At 42.6% G+C, this 22,087-nt stretch overlaps 1 protein-coding gene and 1 pseudogene across 4 annotated transcripts in view; both read right to left on the reverse strand.

The window, feature by feature from the left end:
• LOC140204100 (interferon-inducible GTPase 5-like) overlaps positions 1-22,087 on the reverse strand; it is a 628,716-nt gene that overhangs the window by 508,580 nt on the left and 98,049 nt on the right. The gene's annotated exons all lie outside the window — the stretch shown is intronic.
• On the reverse strand, positions 13,210-21,887 carry LOC140204532 (interferon-inducible GTPase 5-like; annotated as a pseudogene).

A 22,087-nucleotide genomic window follows, 5' to 3' on the forward strand; every position in this document is an offset into this window, starting at 1 on the left:
TCACTCCAGTGGGTTAACTTGACGGACCCGCTCTAGCAGGCTTGCTCAGGCGCGGTAACTTGACAGGCTGGCTCTGGCGAGGAGAGGTGACTTACTGGCACTCGCTTCGGGGAGAAGACTTGACTTACTCCAGCGATGTGACTTGGGTCGCTCTGGCAAGGTGACTTCTCCGCACTTATGACAGAATGACCTAGACAAACATGGACCCAGCAGACACAAACACTGTTTTTCAAACTCTCGCTAGTCAGAGTCCCCTACTAGAATTCCGCCCAGAGTGCACCTTGTAGAATTCAAGAAAGTGACCCAAAGTTTCCAGGTATCAGTTTAGAAAAATTGTGCAATTACAACGACAGTTACAAAAGGTCAATGTGTTGTTAACCAGTTTTTCCCGCTGGCCAAAACCCCCTCCACCCACCCGAGTCATTGATAATCCGGGCAAGCCAGTTCGATCGCCTGGAGGCTCCCATTGGGGGGTGGGGGAGGGGTACTGTCATGGTCCTGATCAGTTATTCCCTGGTTCCCTTTAAATTTTCTTTGTTTGTGTTACGATTGGGACCGTTGAATTATGTTTTCCTTTAATTCCTTGCTTCCCTGTGTTTCTTGGGCTCTTTAATTAAAGGCACTTGATTCTCAGTATTTAGTGTCTGGCTTACAGCTACTCGGAGCTAGATCATCACCGGACATCACCTCACGTCACCAAAGCAAGTGCGAGCAAATCACCTTGCCAGAGTGAACCAAGTCACATCACTGGAGCAAGTCGAGTCTTCTCCTCGAAGCGAGTGCCGGTAATTTGCCTCTCCTCACCAGAGCCAGCCCGTCAAGTTACCACGCCTGAGCGAGCCGCTAAGCTACCTTGCCGGAGTGGGTCCATCAAGTTAACCAGCTGAAGTGAGTCAAGAGCCGTTGTCTGTAGTTCCGGGACCGAGTCGAGAGCTTGCCGCTACTTGGAGCCATTTCGTGTCAAGATAAAGAGCTGTCTATCGTTGTGTGGTTTTGTCTCTCCATGTCCTCCTCTCCGCTGAGTAGGTGCAGCTGTTTTGCCGCTACCCTGAGTGGGGATTTGTCTCTTCGTGTTCTCGTCTCCGCTGAGTAGGTCCGGTCGTTTGGCTGCTACTCTGGGTTGGGAACTGTGTCCTGTGTCCTGTATTCAAGAAGAGTCCCGGCTCTGTGTTCCAAGTTCCGAGTTCCAAGTCCAAGGTTCTGTGTTCTGGGTTCCAAGTCCAGGTTAACAGTCCCAAGTCCCGCGTTCCCAGTCCAAGTCCGGGTCCCAAGTCCCGCGTTCCCAGTCTAAGTCCGGGTCCCTAGTCCTGAGTTCCCAGTCCAAGTCCAGGTCCCGAGTTCGAGTCCAGCCACGCTTATTCCCACTTCTGTTTTGCTCACTCCTTAATCTCCCTCTGAACAATCCTTGCTTCCCTGCTTTCCTAGTAACCACTAATAAACTCTATTTTTGTTAACGGTACAAAACATGTTTGCATTCTGCATTTGGGTTCGACCCATGCTCCTCACTTGTGACAATCTCCTGCCTGTAGGCCATTTCATTATTTCTGGTGACATTGTTGAACCCCTCCACTGTCGAGTCATCAGCAAACCTGACATGTGATTACTCGGGTGTTTGGCCATGCAGTCACGTGTGAGCAGAGTGTACAGCAATGGGCTCAACACACAGCCTGGGGGCACCCGTGTTGAGGAAAATGGTGAGGGAGAAGTGTTTGTGCATCCTGACTGTGTGATGTCTGTTCATTTGTGAGTCCAAGTCCCACTTGCAAGGTGGGGTATTTAGACAGAGGAGTAGGAGTTTCTCCTCCAAGGTTTGTGAGACAAGAGTGTTGAGTTTTGAACTGAAATCCAGAAACAGCATTCTGACAAAAGTGCCCTTGTTTTCTTAGTGTGTCAGGGCCAGGTGTACGACAGATGCTGTGGCATCTTTTGTAGAGTGGTTCTGTTGGTAAGCATATTGGTGAGTGTCCAGTGTGGCAGGAATGGATTTTTTGATGTATATCACTACCATCCATTCAAATCACTTCCCAATCATTGGCAGTAACTTTTCTCACTGTGCATATAAATGCAACACAATGTTTCCCTGATAGAAACATAGAAAGATAGAAAATAGGTGCAGGAGTAGGCCATTCGGCCCTTCGAGCCTGCACCACCATTCAGTATGATCATGGCTGATCATCCAACTCAGAACCCCGCCCCAGCCTTCCCTCCATACCCCCTGATCCCTTTAACCACAAGGGCCATATCTAACTCCCTCTTAAATATAGCCAATGAACTGGCCTCAACTGTTTCCTGTGGCAGAGAATTCCACAGATTCACCACTCTCTGTGTGAAGAAGTTTTTCCTCATCTCGGTCCTAAAAGGCTTCCCCTTTATCCTCAAACTGTGACCCCGCGTTCTGGACTTCCCCAACATCGGGAACAATCTTCCTACATCTAGTCTGTCCAATCCCTTTAGATTTTGTACGTTTCAATCAGATCCCCCCTCAATCTTCTAAATTCCAACGAGTATAAGCCTAGTTCATCCAGTCTTTCATCATATGGAAGTCCTGCCATCCCAGGAATCAATCTGGTGAACCTTCTTTGTACTCCCTCTATGGCAAGGATGTCTTTCCTCAGATTAGGGGACCAAAACTGCACACAATACTCCAGGTGTGGTCTCACCAAGACCTTGTACAACTGCAGTAGTACCTCCCTGCTCCTGTACTCGAATCCTCTTGCTATAAATGCCAGCATACCATTTGCTTTTTTCACCACCTTCTGTACCTGCATGCCCACTTTCAATGACTGGTGTATAATGACACACAGGTCTCGTTGCACCTCCCCTTTTCCTAATCGGCCACCGTTCAGATAATAATCTGTTTTCCTGTTTTTGCTACCAAAGTGGATAACTTCACATTTATCCACATTAAATTTCATCTGCCATGAATTTGCCTACTCACCTAACCTATCCAAGTCACCCTGCATCCTCTTAGCATCCTCCTCAAAGCTAACACTGCCGCCCAGCTTCGTGTCATCCGCAAACTTGGAGATGCTGCACTTAATTCCCTCATCCAAGTCATTAATATATATTGTAAACAACTGGGGTCCCAGCACTGAGCCTTGCGGTACCCCACTAGTCACTGCCTGCCATTCTGAAAAGGTCCCGTTTATTCCCACTCTTTGCTTCCTGTCTGCCAACTAATTCTCTATCCACATCAATACCTTACCCCCAATACCATGTGCTTTAAGTATGCACACTAATCTCCTGTGTGGGACCTTGTCAAAAGCCTTATGAAAATCCAAATATATCACATCCACTGGTTCTCCTCTATCCACTCTACTAGTTACATCCTCAAAAAATTCTATGAGATTCGTCAGACATGATTTTCCTTTCACAAATCCATGCTTTGTCCGATGATTTCACCGCTTTCCAAATGTGCTGTTATCACATCTTTGGTAACTGACTCTAGCAGTTTCCCCACCACTGAGGTTAGGCTAACCGGTCTATAATTCCGTGGTTTCTCTCTCTGTCCTTTTTTAAAAAAATGGGGTTACATTAGCCACCCTCCAATCCTCAGGAACTAGTCCAGAATCCAAAGAGTTTTGAAAAATTATATCCACTATTTCTTGGGCTACTTCCTTAAGCACTCTGCGATGCAGACCATCTGGCCCTGGGGATTTATCTGCCTTTAATCCCTTCAATTTACCTAACACCACTTCCCTACTAACATGTATTTCCCTCAGTTCCTCCATCTCACTGGACCCTCTGTCCCCTACTATTTCCGTAAGATTATTTATGTCCTCCTTAGTGAAAACAGAACCAAAGTAATTATTCAATTGGTCTGCCATGTCCTTGCTCCCCATAATCAATTCACCTGTTTCTGTCTGTAGGGGACCTACATTTGTCTTAACCAATCTTTTTCTTTTCACATATCTATAAAAGCTTTTACAGTCAGTTTTTATGTTCCCTGCCAGTTTTCCCTCATAACCTTTTCCCCCCTTCCTAATTAAGCCCTTTATCCTCCTCTGCTCAACTCTGAATTTCTCCCAGTCCTCAGGTGAGCCACTTTTTCTGGCTAATTTGTATGCTTCTTCTTTGGAATTGATACTATCCTTAATTTCCCTTGTCAGCCACGGGTGCACTACCTTCCTTGATTTATTCTTTTGCCAATCTGGGATGAACAATTGTTGTAGTTCATCCATGCGATCTTTAAATGCTTGCCATTGCATATCCACTGTCAATCTTTTAAGTGTCATTTGCCAGTCTATCTTAGCTAATTCACGTCTCATACCTTCAAAGTTACCCTTTTTTAAGTTCAGAACCTTTGTTTCTGAATTAACTATGTCACTCTCTATCTTAATGAAGAATTCCACCATATTATGGTCACTCTTACCCAAGGGGCCTCTCACGACAAGATTGCTAATTAACCCTTCCTCTTTGCTCAATACCCAGTCTAGAATAGCCTGCTCTCTAGTTGGCTCCTCGACATGTTGGTTCAAAAAACCATCCCACATACGTTCCAAGAAATCCTCTTCCTCAGCACCCTTACCAATTTGGTTCACCCAATCTGCATGTAGATTGGAGTCACCCATTATAACTGCTGTTCCTTTATTGCCCACATTTCTAATTTCCTGTTTAATAGCATCCCCAACCTCACTACTACTGTTAGGTGGCCTGTACACAACTCCCACCAGCGTTTTCTGCCCCTTAGTGTTATGCAGCTTTACCCATATCGATTCCACATCTTCCCGGCTTATGTCCTTCCTTTCTATCACGTTAATCTCCTCTCTAACCAGCAACGCCACCCCACCTCCTTTTCTTTCATGTCTATCCCTCCTGAATATTGAATAGCCCTGAACGTTGAGCTCCCATCCTTGGTCACCCTGGAGCCATGTCTCTGTGATTCCAACTATATCATAATCATTAATAACAATCTGCACTTTCAATTCATCCACCTTGTTAGGAATGCTCCTTGCATTGACACACGAAGCCTTCAGTCTCGCTTTTACAACTCTCTTAGCCCTTATACAATTATGTTGAAAAGTGGCCCTTTTTGATGCTTGCCCTGGATTTGTCAGCCTGCCACTTTTACTTTTCACCTTACTACTTTTTGCTTCTACCCTCATTTTACACCCCTCTGTCTCTCTGCACTGGTTCCCATCCCCCTGTTGTGAACTAACCTCCTCACGCCTAGCCTCTTTAATTTGATTCCCATCCCCCAACCATTCTAGTTTAAAGTCACCTCGTAGCCCCCGCTAATCTCCCTGCCAAGATATTGGTCCCCCTAGGATTCAAGTGTAACCCATCATTTTTGTACAGGTCACGCCTGCGCCAAAAGAGATCCCAATGATCCAAAAACTTGAATCCCTGCCCCCTGCTCCAATCCCTCAGCCACACATTTATCCTCCACCTCATCGCATTCCTACTCTCACTGTCGCATGGCACAGGCAGTAATCCTGACATTACTACCTTTGCAGTCCTTTTTCTCAACTCCCTTCCTAACTCCCTGTACTCTCTTTTCAGGACCTCTTCCCTTTTCCTACCTATGTCATTGGTACCTATATGTACCACGACCTCTGGCTCCTCACCTTCCCACTTCAGGATATCTTGGACACGATCAGAAATATCCCGGACCCTGGCGACAGGGAGGCAAACTACCATCCGGGTCTCTGGACTGCATCCACAGAATCGCCTATCTGACCCCCTTACTATCGAGCCCCCTATTACAACTGCCCTCCTCTTCCTTTCCCTACCCTTCTGAGCTACAGGGCTAGACTCTGTGCCGGAGGCACGGCCACTGTCGCTTCCCCCGGGTAAGCTGTCCCCCGCAACAGTACTCAAACAGGAGTACCTACTGTCAAGGGGCACAGCCACCAGGGTACTCTCTATTACCTGACTCTTCCCCTTCCCCCTCCTAACTGTGACCCACTTGTCTGCCTCCCGTGGCCCCGGTGTGACCACCTGCCTGTAACTCCTCTCTATCAACTCCTCACTCTCCCTGACCAGACGAAGGTCATCGAGCTGCAGCTCCAGTTCCGTAACGCGGTCCCTTAGGAGCTGCATCTCGATGCACTTGGCGCAGATGTGGACGTCCGGGATGTATCATATGCCTGCATATCTGGGTGTTTCCTGACTCTCTGAGATCTTCTTATCTCATCTTCAGCCTTAGGTAATCCTGGGACCTTTCCTATCAACTTAGGGATGTATCCCCCTGTCTATTACACACGCCTTCTTGCAACTCAGGTCCCCTTGTCAACTGACTGAGCTCAGAATCATCCTCAGTTACACTGGAGCCCAACTTTCCTTCATCATCCAGCAACGTGTCCTCCTGTCCACTGTTAGTTCCCCCATTACATCTGAGTCAGGGTTGGGAGATTCAGGAATCTCTTCAGCAATTCTTGGGGATTCTGCATAAGGTAGAATATATACATCTGCATTTCCTTGTCCTCTGAGTCTGTAGAGTATTCAGTGGTTGGGTCCATTTCAGGTCTTTCTGCTGATTGTCTTTATGTTCTCCTTCTGTTCAATCTTGTAGTTGTGTCCTTAAAAAAACGGAGCCCATCTTTGCATTTGTGCTGCTGCTGTTTGTGGGATACCTTTCTGTGGATTGACGCTCATCTCTGGTCCAAACCCCTGCCTTTTCAGTCCATCAGGTAGTTTGTACTGTTTTACACCCCAAACCAGACTCAATGCCTCTCTGTCACTCTGTGCATTATTTTACTCTGCAGCGGTCAGACACAAAGGCTCTGGGGTGATCTCTTCCATCACTCACAACATTTGCCATAACTGCACCTACATCGGTAGGTGAGGCATCACAAGCAAGCTTCATTGGATGAGGTGGATCATAATCTGTGAGTCCAGTGTCTAACATCACCATCTGTTAGTCGGCCTCAGCTAAGTCCACAGCTGAAATGCTCCTTTCCAAAAAGATTTGCAAAGATATCCTCTATCCTTGGCAGAGGACATTGATCTACTTTCAGGACTGGATAGGGGGTACCCTTATAATCACCACAGATCATGCCAGACCCATTCATCTTGTTTGCCAGAACCAATGCTGGTGTGCCTGGGCCCCACTGAACTTTGAAAATAATTATTCAGTTTCCAGCCGATCTAGCTCACTCGAATCTTTGTCACAGGTTGTACATGGAACTGGAAGGGCTTTGTAACAGTGGGGTGTTGCATTTTCATTTAACACTATTTTGCCCTTGATATGTTTGAATTTTCCAATGCCATCCTTAAACACTGCTGTGGCATCAACCAGTATCATTCCTAATTCATTTTCTGTTGACTCTGTGGCAGAGGATGTGGCATGCAAGCGGTGGATATTTCTCCAGTCCAGTTGTAGTTGTCTCAGCCACTCATCTCCACAATGCTGACCCTCCTGATTCGAAGAAGGAAGTCTAAGAATCGGAGCGGCAGTGCGGAGGAAGACTTTTTTGAGTTTTTCGAGTTTTTTTCCATCGACGTTCAGAGAGGCGGGACTGCGCAGGCGTGTGACATTGGGCAGTGAAGCGCGGAAGATTTAAAAGGACAGAAATCCTGCTTCGGGTTTGATTCGAAGAAGGAAGTCTGAGAATCGGAGCAGGAGTGCGGAGGAAGATATTTTTGAATTTTTCCGGTTGTTTTTCCATCGGCATTCAGAGAGGTGGGACTGCGCAGGTGTGTGACGTCGGGCAGTGAAGAGCGGCAGATTTAAAAGGAACAGAGCCTCATACAGTGGGCAGCGTAGTTTGCGGGCTGCGGAGTGAGCTGGGAGCAGAGTGAACGCTTAAGGGTTTCGGCTCTCCGGGCTTAGGCGGAAACGGGCGAGGCGAGGAAGGTTTGGTATACTTTTTTTTTTGTTGTTTTTATTTGAGGAGAGGGGCAGTATGAGTGTGAGGGCAGTTTGTTGTTCTTGGTGCCGGATGTGGGAGGCCCTGAAGTCTCCAAGCTTCCCGGACGTCTACATCTGCGCCAGGTGTGCCGAGATGCAGCTCCTAAGGGACCGCGTTAGGGAACTGGAGCTGCAGCTCGATGACCTTCGTCTGGTCAGGGAGAGTGAGGAGTTGATAGAGAGGAGTTACAGGCAGGTGGTCACACCGGGGCCACGGGAAGCAGACCAGTGGGTCACAGTTAGGAGGGGGAAGGGGAAGAGTCAGGTAATAGGGAGCACCCCAGTGGCTGTGCCCCTTGACAATAGGTACTCCTGTTTGAGTACTGTTGGGGGGGACAGCTTACCCGGGGGAAGCGACAGTGGCCTTGCCTCCGGCACGGAGTCCGACTCTGTAGCTCAGAAGGGTAGGGAAAGGAAGAGGAGGGCATTTGTAATAAGGGACTCGATAGTAAGGGGGTCAGACAGGTGATTCTGTGGACGCAGTCCAGAGACCCGGATGGTAGTTTGCCTCCCTGTTGCCAGGGTCCGGGATATTTCTGATCGTGTCCAAGATATCCTGAAGTGGGAGGGTGAGGAGCCAGAGGTTGTGGTACATGTAGGTACCAATGATATAGGTAGGAAAAGTGAAGAGGTCCTGAAAGGAGAATATAGGGATCTAGGAAGGGAGTTGAGAAAAAGGACCGCAAAAGTAGTAATCTCGGGATTACTGCCTGTGCCACGCGACAGTGAGAGTAGGAATGCAATGAGGTGGAGGATAAATGTGTGGCTGAGGGATTGCAGGAGGGGGCAGGGATTCAAGTTTTTGGATCATTGGGACCTCTTTTGGCGCAGGTGTGACCTATACAAAAAGGACGGGTTACACTTGAATCCCAGGGGGACCAATATCCTGGCAGGGAGACTAGCAAGGGCTACTGAGGTGACTTTAAACTAGAATGGTAGGGGGGTGGGAATCAAATTAAAGAGGCAAGGCGAGAGGAGGTTAGTTCACAACAGGAGGATGGGAACCAGTGCAAAGAGACAGAGGGGTGTAAAGTGAGGGTAGAAGCAAAAAGTAGTAAGGTGAAAAGTAAAAGTGGCAGGCTGACAAATCCAGGGCAAGCATCAAAAAGGGCCACTTTTCAACATAATTGTATAAGGGCTAACAGAGTTGTAAAAGCACGCCTGAAGGCTTTGTGTGTCAATGCAAGGAGCATTCGTAACAAGGTGAATGAATTAAAAGTGCAGATTGTTATTAATGATTATGATATAGTTGGGATCACACAGACATGGCTCCAGGGTGACCAAGGATGGGAGTTCAACATTCAGGGATTTTCAATATTCAGGAGGGATAGACATGAAAGAAAAGGAGGTGGGGTGGCGTTGCTGGTTAGAGAGGAGATTAACGCAATAGAAAGGAAGGACATAAGCCGGGAGGATGTGGAATCGATATGGGTAGAGCTGCATAAAACTAAGGGGCAGAAAATGCTGGTGGGAGTTGTGTACAGGCCACCTAACAGTAGTTGTGAGGTTGGGGATGGTATTAAACAGGAAATTAGAAATGTGTGCAATAAAGGAACAGCAGTTATAATGGGTGACTTCAATCTACATGTAGATTGGGTGAACCAAATTGGTAAGGGTGCTGAGGAAGAGGATTTCTTGGAATGTATGCGGGATGGCTTTTTGAACCAACATGCTGAGGAACCAACTAGAGAGCAGGCTATTCTAGACTCCGTATTGAGCAATGAGGAAGGGTTAATTAGCAATCTTATTGTGAGAGGCCCCATGGGTAAGAGTGACCATAGTATGGTGGTATTCTTCATTAAGATAGAGAGTGACATAGTTAATTCAGAAACGAAGGTTCTGAACTTAAAGAAGGGTAACTTTGAAGGTATGAGACGTGAATTAGCTAAGATAGACTGGCAAATGACACTTAAAGGGTTGACGGTAGATATGCAATGGCAAGCATTTAAAGATCGCATGGATGAACTACAACAATTGTTCGTCCCAGATTGGCAAAAGAATAAATCAAGGAAGGTAGTGCACCCGTGGCTGACAAGGGAAATTAGGGAGAGTATCAATTCCAAAGAAGAAGCATACAAATTAGCCAGAAAAAGTGTCTCACATGAGAACTGGGAGAAATTCAGAGTTCAGCAGAGGAGGACAAAGGGCTTAATTAGGAAGTGGAAAAAAGATTATGAGAGAAAACTGGCGGGGAACATAAAAACTGACTGTAAAAGCTTTTATGGATATCTGAAAAGAAAAATATTGGTTAAGACAAATGTAGGTCCCCTACAGACAGAAACTGGTGAATTGATTATGGGGAGCAAGGACATGGCAGACCAATTGAATAATTACTTTGGTTCTGTCTTCACTAAAGAGGACATAAATAATCTTCCGGAAATAGTAGGGGACAGAGGGTCCAGTGAGATGGAGGAACTGAGGGAAATGCATGTTAGTAGGGAAGTGGTGTTAGACAAATTGAAGGGATTGAAGGCAGATAAATCCCCAGGACCAGATGGTCTGCATCCCAGAGTGCTTAAGGAAGTAGCCCAAGAAATAGTGGATGCAGTAGTGATTTTTCAAAACTCTTTAGATTTTGGACTAGTTCCTGAGGATTGGAGGGTGGCTAATGTAACCCCACATTTTAAAAAAGGAGGGAGAGAGAAACTGGGCAATTATAGACAGGTTAACCTAGCATCGGTGGTGGGGAAACTGCTAGAGTCAGTTATCAAAGATGTGATACCAGCACATTTGGAAAGCAGTGAAATCATCGGACAAAGTCAGCATAGATTTGTGAAGGGAAAATCATGTCTGAGGAATCTCATAGAATTTTTTGAGGATGTAACTAGTAGAGTGGATAGTGGAGAACCAGTGGATGCTGTATATTTGGATTTTCAAAAGGTTTTTGACAAGGTCCCACACAGGAGATTAGAGTGCAAACTTAAAGCACACGATATTGGGGGTAAGGTATTGATATGGATAGAGAATTGGTTGGCAGACAGGAAGCAAAGAGTGGGAATAAACGGGACCTTTTCAGAATGGCAGGCAGTGACTAGTGGGGTACCGCAAGGCTCAGTGCTGGGACCCCAGTTGTTTACAATATATATTAATGACTTAGACGAGGGAATTAAATGCAGCATCTCCAAGTCTTCGGATGACACGAAGCTGGGCGGCAGTGTTAGCTTTGAGGAGGACGCTAAGAGGATGCAGGGTGACTTGGATAGTTTAGATGAGTGGGCAAATTCATGGCAGATGAAATTTAATGTGGATAAATGTGAAGTTATCCACTTTGGTGGCAAAAACAGGAAAACAGATTATTATCTGAATGGTGGCCGATTTGGAAAAGGGGAGGTGCAACGAGATCTGGGTGTCATTATACACCAGTCATTGAAAGTGGGCATGCAGGTACAGCAGGCGGTGAAAAAGGCGAATGGTATGCTGCCATTTATAGCGAGAGGATTCGAGTACAGGAGCAGGGAGGTACTACTGCAGTTGTACAAGGCCTTGGTGAGACCACATCTGGAGTATTGTGTGCAGTTTTGATCTCCTAATCTGAGGAAAGACATCCTTGTCATAGAGGGAGCACAAAGATGGTTCACCAGATTGATTCCTGGGATGGCAGGACTTTCATATGATGAAAGACCTGATGAGCTAGGCTCATACTCGTTGGAATTTAGAAGATTGAGGGGGTATCTGATTGAAACGTATAAAATCCTAAAGGGATTGGACAGGCTAGATGCAGGAAGATTGTTCCCGATGTTGGGGAAGTCCAGAACGAAGGATCACAGTTTGAGGATAAAGGGGAAGGCTTTTAGGACTGAGATTAGGACGAACTTCTTCACACAGAGTGGTGAATCTGTGGAATTCTCTGCCTCAGGAAACTGTGGAGGCCAGTTTATTGGCTATATTTAAGAGGGAGTTAGATATGGCCCTTGTGGCTAAAGGGATCAGTGGGTATGGAGGGAAGGCTGGTACAGGGTTCTGAGTTGGATGATCAGCCATGATCATACTGAATGGCGGTGCAGGCTCGAACGGCCGAATGGCCTACTCCTGCACCTATTTTCTATGTTTCTATGTTTCTATGTTTACGTCATACAAGCCCAATGTGGCTTGTTGGTTGTTGTATCTCACTGTTACAAATGTCACTCCCACTGAAGTTATCTTTTCTCCAGTATAGGTTCTTTGTTGGATATCGCAGGTTTCATGTTTAAAATGCAATTGAAACCCATTTTGTGAAATGACTGAAACAGCTGAGCCATTGTCCATTTCCATTTTAATTAATTTGCCATTCATTTCTGGTGTAAGTCTTATTGCTCGTCTCTTGTCACCTTTCAAAATGTAAATCTCTAGGCTACCCAGTCCTATAGTACACTCATCATTATCAGATCTTTCATCAACAGCATGCAGATTATGCTTTTTTTGAAACTGCATGTTGGCTTTTTATCTTTTTCTCTTCCCTCTGTAGTCTATTTATTTTTTTCTGCCGGACATGCTTTGTGACTTACTCTGTTGCATTTTCTGCAAGTTTCATCTTTCAGCCTGCAATGGTCTGCTGTGTTTGAGCCATTGCCACAACAGTAACACAATTTGACTGGTCATTCTGGTTTCTGTGCCGACACAGCAATTTTGTTCACGTTCACTTTCATTCCTGACTACAACTCAATTGTCTGTCCTGCTTCCTTTGATAGAGTGATTTCAACTGGTCTTTTAAATGAGAGTTGTGCTTCAGTTAGGAGTCATTTTTAATGACCTTTTGAAATGCCTTTCCATTCCCCTTTTAATGATATCATTATAAGATCCTTACAGAAGAGAAAACACAGCTACTAGTTTGTACACATCAATATTGCATACTCTGTGACCTTATAATGACCAAACGTTCTGACACTGGGCTATTGATTGACAGGTGAGCATCATTCAGACACTTGAAGATAACTTCTCAGCTCCTCTTCAAATTAGGATCACATGTCACTTATGTCCACCTGTTTCATGTCTTTAACAGAGTCACACTCCCTCAGAAATGGATTAACAATACTTCAGAAAGGAAATCAACAAAGGGGAAGTTGTCATGTAGAATTACAACAGGGTTCAATGACAGGCCTCTTAAATATTTTATCCACAGAAAGACATGAGCTCATTGTATTGATGTTGTTGCTGACCAGTCTGTGGAATTCTCTGCCTCAGAAAGCAGTGGAGGCCAATTCTCTGGATGCTTTCAAGAAAGAGTTAGATAGAGCTCTTAATGATAGCGAAGTAAAGGGATATGGGGAGAAGGCAGGAACAGGGTGCTGATTGTGGATGATCAGCCATGATCACAGTGAATGGCGCTGCTGGCTCGAAGGGCCAAATGGCCTACTCCTGCACTTATTGTCTACTGTCAGTCAATCAATGCCATATGCAACCTTCACCACCCTCTCTGCACTCTCTGTAAGGCCCTTCAGTGCATCGGTCAGTATTCTGTAGGTCATGAGAAATCATGATCCTGCTTCAAAAATGGAACCAATGATAGAAATGAAGTCAAGACCAAATTCCACAGCTGAAACAGCAAGAACTGCAGCACCCCAAACAAACTTTATAATTGTATCTTTATTTATTTTCCCCAGCAGGGGAGCGTTAACTACGGCCTTAAGCTCTTCCACAGGTTTACTTTTGATGTTGACCAGTCTTTGAAGCAAGGCATTATTCAGACGCAGACATTTATGGAAATGGATTATTTCCCCAATCAATATGCTGATATCGCAAGCAAAAGAGAGACCAGGAATGGGGACTGCTCCCACAGCTCCCAAAAGCGTTGCCAACATCCAGGCACGTTTCTGCAGCGTCTTGCTTTTCTGCTGAATAATCTCCACATATCAGTTTGGATAGGCCAGGACAGAGGTACTTTTCTTTATATTCGGCAGATCATCTTCAAGTGTTTTATTTAACCGATTGAAATCATATCGATCCTGTTCAAAACTAGATATCAGGAACACAGACAGGGTCAGAATCCCTGCTTCTCTCAAATTCTTTAAGCAGTCATTCCGAATAAATTCCAGTTCTATTTCCTCATTAATTTCCTTTTCCCCCTTTTCTCATTGAATCAAAATCAGCATCAATCTTGTTGCAGACGATGTAGAAATTTTTTCCGAGCCATTTAATCTCTTCTGCAAGTCTTACATCTTTTTCTTTGAAATGACAAGCTGATACTATGAAGAAGAATCACATCTTTCGAATTTCATTTTCTTGAGATAAGGACCAGCTGGAAATTTTGTGGATCTGATCCCTGGAAGGTCCCAGTAGCAGACATTGGGCAAATTGGGATTTGGGCATCTAGTTGGCTCCATTGTAGTTTCCCTGATCCCAACTTCAGCTGCTCCCAGATCAGTGTTCCGAAGTCCTCTTATGGCATTGATATAGGTGGATTTTCCTGTACTTGTTTCACCTGTCACTGCGATGTTAAGCTCTATGTTATCTGGTTCTGCTACCTTCTGCTCTATCCGAGATATAACCTTTTCCACCCCACCTGTTTCATACTCGGAATTCAGTTTCTTGAGCTCTTCCTTTGTGAGGAATGTGAGATTCTCAGACTGAGCCACCTGTTGACTGAAAGGAAACACGTTCCATTATAATTTCCAATCATAAAATTTCCATTTCTACAGATCCCCATTCTTTTGTCATCCATTTTGCTTGAGACAACTTGTGGTGAACAATTACCCCCAAAAGTCAGCAGGTTTTTGGGATATGGGTGGTAAGTGTCACTTGCAGGCAAACCTACAAGCTTACAAACAATGCTTGTAAATTTCATGTGGGTAACACCATAGTCAGGCTGCAGACTGACTCTCTAGAACTATGAGTATTGGAAATCAATCCATACAACCTCACAATATCAATGCAGAAGTCCTTATGTGACAGTTGCCAGTTCAACCAGTCTCAACTCCATCATAAATGACCTCCCTTTCTCTACAAGGTCAGATGTCAGAGGTTTGATGATAATTACACAAGATTCAATTCACTTCATCATGAAAACGAAACAAATTCATGCCTGCTGTAACAAAGTGACCTGGGGGGTGCAGTGACACTGTACTGCAAGTGGTGCAGCGGACTGACACCACCAGTGACCTGGCTTCACTCCTGGTCTCTGGTGCTGTCTGTGTGGAGTCTGCATGATCTCCTGTGACCGAGTCAATTTCCCACAGGTGATCCTGCCACCCTGCGTTAGTTGTTAGGTTATTGTGCCCCTGTAAATTGCTTGTCATGTAGGTGGTGGTGGGAAAGTTGGGAACGTGGTATGTATGTGAGAGACAATTTGTCAGATGGAAATAAGCAGGTGCATGGGAAAGGTGGGAATGCTCAGTGGGGGGGTGGAGGGTAGCAACAGAGATGAGTCTGGGTGTCATAAAGAAAAACAAAGAAGTACAAGTTGTTTGAAATATTACGTAACCAGCAACAATGAATATCAATCGAGGCAGGTTATATAAAAACAACCAAACATTTATTGAACACGGATAAATGAAAAAAGAACAAACGAAAATCTTAACCGGAAGTTAACCGCTCTGCAACCGTTCAACAAATCGTCACTCGGCCCTGGTTCTTAAAGTGTTAAATGCGGAAACAGTTCTTAAAGTGGTAGAGTCAGATATAGTTCTTAAAATGGTAAATTCGAAAGTCCGACAGATTTATACTTTCAATTGGGAGAGACTTCTCTGGAGAAGGATTTCTTCATAGACGCGACTTTCCTGCTTGTTCTGTCCACAGGATTCACAATGCAGTAAATAAACAGTTTAAAACAACTGACTTTAATTTCCTCCAGAGAGAGCAAACCTTTGCATGAACTCTTTTTTATCTTTTGGCAAGAGTTATCTTCGATGCAGATCACTACTCCTTCAACAAAGACTCAATAAGGTCCATCCTTTGTTAAACTGCTAAACGGTGCCGACTCCTCTCAATCCTTCGGGTCCTGTACTTCGATAAAGTCTTCACTCTCCCTTCTACTGCTAGAATAGGGTAAATCAGCACATCTAGCCAAAAATTTCCAGTCCAACAATATTGCATCTTGCAACAGGACACAACACTTCGTTTTAAAAATGAAACTGCGTCATAAAAACAAATACGCAACGGAAACAGAGACAAAGTACGTTCTGGCTGGAAATCTAAAAACTAAAAACTAACTGCGTCATCTGGGGTCTAACCTTATATACCCGTGGTGCACTTGTCATCACGTGACCTCACATCGGCGGGAAAATTACATCAGGTGATCTCCAAAAGACCATTACATCATTCTCACAAAAAACAATGATCTCCTTGAGGCATGTAACACCTCCCTCCAAAAAAAATTTGTTCTTTTAAAGAATAAAATTTTAACAATTTACGTTAAAAAAAACAAAGGTATAAAATTTACAACTTACGTTAAAAAAAACAAAGGTATAAAATTTATAAAATGCACAATATATACAGTCTTATCTTTCAGCACTTTACAAACTAATATACAGTAGGAGTGTTACAAATGTTAAAATACCACTCCATAAAAAAAAACAGATTTTCATTGTACATTTAACATCTAGATAAGCAATCAGCAATCACATTATCTTTACCCTTAATATGAGTGATCAAGGTATTGTATTCCTGTGATATTAGACTGTATTATTAAATTAAATCCTTAACCCTTTTCCTTAACAGTCACAGTGGCATGACCAAATTCACTTTTACTTAAGTTAATAGTTAAGTTAGCTTTTGAAAGTCTCTCAAATAGTTTCTCCACTGCAGTAATATGTGCTTTCCACGTATTATTTCCTGTAACTAAATCATCAATATAAGCATCTGTATCTTTTAATCCCTGAATCACACTATTAATCATCCTCTGAAAAGTACCTGGTGCATTCTTCATCCCAAATGGAAGAACATTATATTCATATAACCCAGATGGAGTTACAAATGCTGAAATCTCTCTACCTCTATCCATCAATAGAACACACCAATAACCTTTTAACAAATCAATTTTTGTAAGGAATTTGGCCTATCCAACTTTATCCACACAATCATCTACCCTATGGATTGGATAAGCATCAGTTTTTGTCACAGCATTCACCTTTCTGTAATCCGTACAAAACCTAATACTATTGTCTGGCTTAGGCACCATAACACACGGTGAACTCCAATTCAAATTAGAATGTCTAATAATATCATTCTCTAACATATACTTAATTTCTTGTTCAGCAAGTTCAGATTTTTCCCTGTTCATTCGATACGGATGTTGTTTTATGGGTTTTGCATCTCCAACATCTACATCATGCGTAGCTACAGTGGTTCTTCTAGGAATGTCTGGAAATAAATCTCTATATTTAAAAATTAACTATTTCATCTGCTCTCTCTGGTCTGGCTGTAAATGAGCTAATTTTTCATCAATATTTTCTAGAATATTTGAAATTGGTAACCTGTCTGAAATAATATTTGTTTTAAAATAAGTTTCAGATGAATCCTCCATTAAGTTTTTATCAAGATCAGACTCATTATTGATCACAACAGTCACAGTAGCAGCTTCTCTCTCATAATACGGTTTTATCATATTTATATGACACAGCTGTGTTGCCTTTCTCCGATCTGGGGTTTTTACCACGTAATCTACATCATTTACCTTAGATTTAATCTCATAAGGACCATGAAATTTGGCTTGTAATGGGTTCATTTGCACTGGGAAAAGAACCAACATCTTACCTCCAGGCTTAAATGATCTCATCCTAGCTTCATTATCATACCAAGTCTTCATCTTCTCTTGAGGTAATTTTAAATTTTCCTTGGCCAAGCTACAAGCTTTATACAATTTTTCTTTAAATTTCAAAACATAATCTAGCAAATTAGTGTGTACTTCTTTATTAATCCACTGTTCCTTCAACAAGGCCAAAGGTCCTCGAACTCTATGTCCAAACACAAGTTCAAAAGGACTAAAGCCTAATGATTCCTGTCCTGCCTCCCTTACTGCAAAAAGTAGTAAACGTATACCTTCATCCCAGTCCTTTTCATTTTCCACACAAAATGTCCTAATCATAGTTTTTAGTGTAGAATGAAATCTCTCCAAGGCTCCTTGTGACTCTGGATGATAGGCTGAGGAAATAATCTGTTTTGCTCCCAGTTTATAAACTATCTGTTGAAACAACCAAGACTTAAAATTACTACCTTGATCTGATTGTATTTCCTTAGGCAACCCAAGATAAGTGAAAAAAAATTATAAGAGCTCTTGTCACAGTTTTAGCTGTTATATTCCTAAGAGGTACTGCCTCCGGAAACCTAGACGCTGTGCACATAATAGTTAACAAATATTGATGTCCAGTTTTAGTTTTTGGCAAAGGACCTACACAGTCTACAATGAGTTTTGAGAACGGCCTACCGAATACTGGAATTGGTTGCAGTGGAGCCACTGGAGTAACCTGATTAGGTTTACCCACAATTTGATGCGTATGACACATTCTACAAAATGTCACCACATCCTGTCTTAAACTAGGCCAATAAAAATGTTTAGAAACTTTGTTCATAGTTTTCTTTACAACTAAATGACCACCCAAAGGAATACTATGAGCCATAATTAAAATCTCATTTCGGTAAATTTTAGGAACTATTACTTGATGATTAACCTCCCATTCCTCACTAGCAAGAATTGTAGGCGATCTCCACTTTCTCATTTATACCCCCTTTTCAAAATAATATCCTACTGGTACTTTTTCAATTTCACTATCTGGAAGAGCTTGTTCTTTTAATTTAACTATCTCGGGATCTCTACCCTGCTCTGCTATCATCTCCTTCGGCGATAAAGACAAATCTTTCTGGTCAGACTTACCACCAAAATCCTGGTCAAATAATGTAGGTAAGAAAGTTTCTGATACATCCTCAAAATTCAAATCTTGATTTGAGCTGTCATGGTTAACAACCTCATCCTTTACATCAGTCTTTTTAGCCATAGCTCTTGTTACAACACAGGAAGAATCTGTGTTAGAATCCCTCTGTGGTTCCTCAGAATTTGAATTTATTGTCAAATGCACTTCAGGAAAAACTTGTTCTCCTGCTAAATCATTCCCTAACAAAAGAGAAACATCATTCACAGGATTCTAGTCCTACTTTAACAATGCCTGTAACTAATCCTGACCTTAAATTTACTCTATGTAAATGTACTGGCATAAGGGCACTCCCAACTCCTCTTATATAATTTACCTCACCAATGTCAGACTCATCACTAAACTTTAGCACACTGTCTAATATTAGTGATTGAGAAGCTCCAGTATCTCTAAGTATTCTTATTGGTACTGAATTGGATCCTTCTTTCAAGGATACAAATCCTTTTGTTAAAAAAGTTTCATATCCCTTCTTAACTTGGTCAGACTCTGTCACATCTTCATTAATATTTTCTGAACCTGTGGCTTTACAGGTGTTTCAAGATGCTGCACACAAGCATCTGGGACTACTTCTTTCTCTTTCCTTTTCAATCAAAAGCAATTAGCTACTACATGTCCAAGTTTCTTACAATAATTACAAATAATACCAAAATGTCTTTCCTTCACATGTCTCCCTTCATCCTTACTTTTCTCACTAACTTCAGGTTTAATTTCTGGTCTACCTTGAGTCTCTGCGCTATTTTTCCTTTTAAAAATTTTACCTGGAGAAAATTTATTCTTGTGAACTAAAACATACTCATCAGCTAATTAAGCATTCTCCTGTAATGTAGCAGTGTCCCGTTCATTTAAATATGTTCTCACTTCAACTGGAATGCTTCTTTTACATTCCTCCTGCAAAATCAACTCTTTTAATTTATTATACTCCCCATTCACATTTTTAGAGGAAACCCATCTCTCAAAACACACAGATTTCTCATAGGCAAATTCCACATAAGTTTTTTCCACCGATTTCTTCAAATTTCTGAATCTTTCTCTATACGCTTCCAGAACCATCTCATATGCCTTTAATATATGCTGTTTAACAATATCATAATCCATTGCTTGCTCAGCATTTAAAGCTGTATAAACTTGTTGTGCCTTGCCTTTAATTGCACTTTGTAACATCACTGGCCATTGCTCTTTCGGCCACTTTAAACTCAGAGCAACTGTTTCAAAATGTTGGAAATATTTGTCCACATCAGCTTCATTAAATGGAGGAGCCAAAATAACCTCAGGACTAGCAATGAACTGTTTGGTAGAACCAGAAGACTGATCCCAGACTTTAATTTCTGCATCTCTAGCTCGAATTTCCTCTGGTTTTCAGCTTCTCTTTCTTCAAATTCCCTATTTTTATTAGCCTCTCTTTCTTCAAATTCCCTTAATTTAATAGCCTCCCTAGCATCGAATTCCTTCTATTTATTTACAGCTTCTAACCGACTTCTTTCCAAATCAGCTTCTAATTGCTTTAACTTTATTTGTTCAAGATGTAACTGCATTTCCAGATTACTCATTGGAAACTTATCTAACACCTCCTCATCAAACATTTTCAAAGTGATATAATGCTCAGCGATTTTTCTTTGTATGAAAGCCTTGGTGGAATTCTTCGTAATTCCTTAAATATCCAACCTCCTAGCAATCTCCAATACCTCAGGTTTTCTCGCATTCACTAAAGACCCCGAGTCAGGCGTGTCCATAAACACCTCAATATTCATTGTTGCCGAATACCACTCACACACCAATCAAACCAAAAAAAAAAATCAGTTATTTCCCTTTTCCAAATCAAAATGGCAATTACCAGCACTTAAACGTAAATCGGAACATATGCCGGATGAGCCCCCACAGAGTTTGTTACGTAACCGGTAACAATGAATATCAATTGAGACAGGTTATATAAAAACAACCAAACATTTATTAAACACGGAGAAACCATTAAAAAACACCGAAAACTTTAACCGGAAGTTAACCACTATGCAGCTGTTCAACAAATCGCCACTCGGCACTGGTTCTTAAAGTGTTAAATGCGAAAACAATTCTTAAAGCGGTAAAGTCAGATAAAGTTCTTAAAATGGTAAGTTCGAAAGTCCAACAGATTTATACGTTTAATTGGGAGAGACTTCTCTGGAGAAGGATTTTTTCATAGACGCGACTTTCCTGCTTGTTCTGTCCACAGGATTCACGATGCAGTAAATAAACAGTTTAAAACAACTGACATTAAATTCTAGAGAGAGCAAACCTTGCAAGAACTCTTTTCCCTTTTGGCAAGAGTTATCTTCGATGCAAGCCACTACTCCTTCAACGAAGACTCAATAAGGTCCATCCTTTGTTAAACTGCCAAACGATGCCGACTCCTCTCAATCCTTCAGCTCCTGTACTTCGAAAAAGTCTTCACTCTCCCGTACTACTGCTAGAATAGGGTACATCAACACATCTCGCAAAAATTTCGGTCCAGCAATATTGCACCTTGCAACAGAACGTAACAACCGTTTAAAAAATGATACTGCGTCATAAAAACAAATACACAACAGAAACAGAGACACAGTACATTCTAGCTGGAAATCTAAAAACTAAAAACTAACTGTGTCATTTGGCGTCTCTCTTATATACCCGTGGTGCACGTCATTACGTGACCTCACGTCGGTGGGAAAATCGCATCAGGTGACCTCCAAAAAACCATTACATCATTCTCACAAAAAAAAAATCACAGATCTCCTTGAGGTATGTAATAGTCATACAGACGGAGAAACTTAGGTTCTTGAGAACCAATTCAATTAAAAAATTTTCAGCCATCTGGCATCCATTTCTTGCTGACCTGGACAAGGCCAGGGACAGATGAGCAATATTCCCCCAGCTGATTTCTCACGGCCCTCATTTGAGATTTAACGTGTAGTATTTTTGAACACTTTGTACAATAGGCATCCCTTTAATGTTATGTCCCTTTTATTTTGCTTATTTCATTTTTACACATGTCTGAACTGGTATGTTCTTGCTGATTTCATTTCTTTTTGAAAATTTTGAAAATAAAGTATTAAAAAAAAATTAGGTCTACCACTCATCTGAGAGGCCCAACATTCACAGTGTAAGTCTTCCCCTGATTTGTCCTCCCAATTGCAACACCTCACACTTGTCTGTCCTAACGTTTACCTGCTATTTCTTCAGCCCATTCTCCTAGATGGTCAGATCATGCTGAAGTTTTGATAGCCTTCCTCACTGTCCACTATGCCCCCAGTCTTGGTATCATTTGCAAATTTGCTGCACCAGTTTACCTCATTGTCATTAAAATCATTCAATCAGTAATGAACAACAATGGGTGCAGCAGTTTTGCTCAGAAGAACGAGTAGGAAATGGATGAGATATTTAATGA

The sequence above is a fragment of the Mobula birostris genome, chromosome 10, assembly GCF_030028105.1.
Source record: "Mobula birostris isolate sMobBir1 chromosome 10, sMobBir1.hap1, whole genome shotgun sequence".
Classification (NCBI taxonomy): Eukaryota; Metazoa; Chordata; class Chondrichthyes; order Myliobatiformes; family Myliobatidae; genus Mobula; species Mobula birostris.